Source organism: Eptatretus burgeri, chromosome 8 (assembly GCF_056783735.1).
Source record: "Eptatretus burgeri isolate ZD-2024b chromosome 8, Ebu_testis_v1, whole genome shotgun sequence".
In the NCBI taxonomy this organism is placed as follows: Eukaryota; Metazoa; Chordata; class Myxini; order Myxiniformes; family Myxinidae; genus Eptatretus; species Eptatretus burgeri.
In genome coordinates, this window is record NC_140968.1 from 87,098,160 (window position 1) to 87,100,659 (window position 2,500).

The window sequence follows — 2,500 nt, forward strand, 5'->3', positions numbered from 1 at the left end:
GTATAAGTAACTGTACATGATCCTTGCACAAATTCGGTTGTATTGCTTTCTATTTGCTTTTGCTTCTCACCTGAATACGTGCATGACTGTCTTGCCTGTATATGTGTAGGTAGTGAATAAATGTCCTTGCTTGTGAAATGTATCCCGTTCGTTGTGTCCTCTATTCCCCATTGAAAATGCCATCTTGCATCGCGGAATAATTAGTTGGGTTTTAAACACCCAGTAAGGAGAATCGGATCCGTTGAGGTCGGCGATAATACCCGCTCGGTTATCGCTGTAGAACGGAATGGACCGCTCAAGCGGTTCGTGTCCCAAGCCGACCTGCGGCGAGGTACGGCCCCCCGGTAGGTTACCCACGCGAGTACTTAGGTATTTCGATATTCGGCGAGTGACCCTATTTCACGCAGGTAGAATGCGGACTGGGCTGTGGTGAGGTTAAACCCACACCCGTGACTGGTTTCTGGCGATAGTTCCAGGAGGGTCACGACTGAATTGTCCGTCCGGTGGGCGACGCGGTTGCGATTAGAGGTACGCGGCTGATTGCACGCCGGCGGGCGTGAATTCGTAACAATATATATGTATATATATATATATATATATATATATATATATATATATATATATATATATATATATATATATATATATATATATATATATATATATATATATATATATATATATACATATTGTTACGGGTCTAGGAACCGTGTTCTTCTTCTTCCATAAATTACAACACCATTCGTTTAGAGTGGTCTGGTGAGCTGGAAAGTGAGTCTTCTTGAGAGTGAGCTGGAAAGTGAGTCGTCTTGAACGGAGCATTGGAGTGAGACAGTTTGTCGGCTGATAGCGAAAGAAAGGAGGAAGGTCGTGGAGTGGTTGTGCTCTTTGGGGGTCGTTCGTTTCGAGTGTGAGAGAGCTGGGAATACCTCGACCAACCTTGACCGGGTCTCTCATAGGGTCCTCTCTGCAGCCCTGATCCCCGCCTCGGACTCCGCTCTACTCGACCCGGGCTCCTTCGCAGACATGGTCTCCACGCGGGCGGCCGTGGACTGAGCCGCATGACCATTGGCAGGTGCCTCACCATGGAGCATCCCTTCCCTCTAACGTTCAGGTACCCGAAAGAACTGCGATCTCAGCTCACCTCCCTCTCTGGCTGCAAAAGGACCTTGGCCATACATCTGGGATTATTTTCGTCTGAGTGTGTGTCTGAGTGTGTGGCGCCATCTTTAAGTAGAATTGCATAAGTGTTTTTATTTGATCATTGTAAATCTTGCCTGTTTTATTCTCACGACAAGTCTGCTCTGTGTCTCCTTTGTAAGTTGCTGTAAAATTGTCGCACTACATCTTTCTCTCATATTCCCCTGCATAACATCCCCAATAAACCTGTTTCCTGAGCCACATATTTTTCCTCGCTTTATTGTGAATAAATTATTGCAGAAATGATCCCAGTTCGTTTTTGTCTTTTCCATCATTGGTCCAGCATGGTTCGGATCTGAGTTTTAGCCGGGTTTTATCCCCAATAATCTGTTCATTCCAGCCGGAACGTCCTTGGTAATTCCGCTCGGCTGCATCCAATCCGGAAAGGTGGTTGGTAGAGTTGGTATTTGGGAAATTGATTCGGATCGGGCAAGGCGTATCGAGGGCGTGGTTCCTCGGTAGACGACACCGCGTGGTTAATTAGGTAAATTGGTTTCAGACAAAAAGACCCTATGCTACGCGGTGGAGGTATTGGCTTCCACGGTCGGATAAGCGACCCGCCGCGTCACGGAATTACTTCTGCTTCGTTGCGAAGCTCAGTGTTGAATTCTTTGGTTTGAACCTCCACTTTAAATGAGTGAAATGAAGCATTAAAAAAAAATTGGAATTGTTCTCACTGGCATTTCAACATCACTGTAATACATATTGTTAAGTTGTTTGAACTTTCTTCATCAGTTTTTCTCATCAGTCAGAATGATTAGTGAGAATAAACAGTCAGAATGATTCGCTCCATTACATAACTGCATGCAGTGCTTTCAGAAAGTGTTCACACCCCTCGATTTTTGTCACATTTTGTTGTGTTGCAGTCTGAATTTGAAATGATTAAATTGAGATTTTTTGTTACCAATCTACACAAAATACCCCATAATGACAAAGTGAAAACATGTTTTTCGAAATTTTTACAAAGTAATTCAAAATTAAAAGCTGAAATGTCTTGTGTCAATAAGTATTCATCATGAAATAAGCATCTTCGCAGACCTTTGTTGTCAAATAATAATAAGAAGAAAGTGAGGCTGCCATTTGTTGTCATAGTTGCAGGCACTGTAGATTATATAAAATATCATAGTCCTTGCTTCAAACCCTGAAGCACTCCTCTTATAGTTGTAGTGTTCTAACTTGGTATTCTACCCATAACCAATATCTTCTGCTTAATGTTTTCAAAAGCAGTTTTCTCCAGTCTGCGACCTTTCCACAAATTTCGTAAGATCCATCTTTTGTTGGTTAGATCTTATGTGCAAAA

General features: G+C 42.9%; 1 protein-coding gene across 4 annotated transcripts in view; it reads right to left on the reverse strand.

Moving 5' to 3' along the window:
- The window catches only part of LOC147022221 (protein sidekick-2-like), a 676,300-nt gene that overhangs the window by 14,324 nt on the left and 659,476 nt on the right, over positions 1-2,500 (reverse strand). The gene's annotated exons all lie outside the window — the stretch shown is intronic.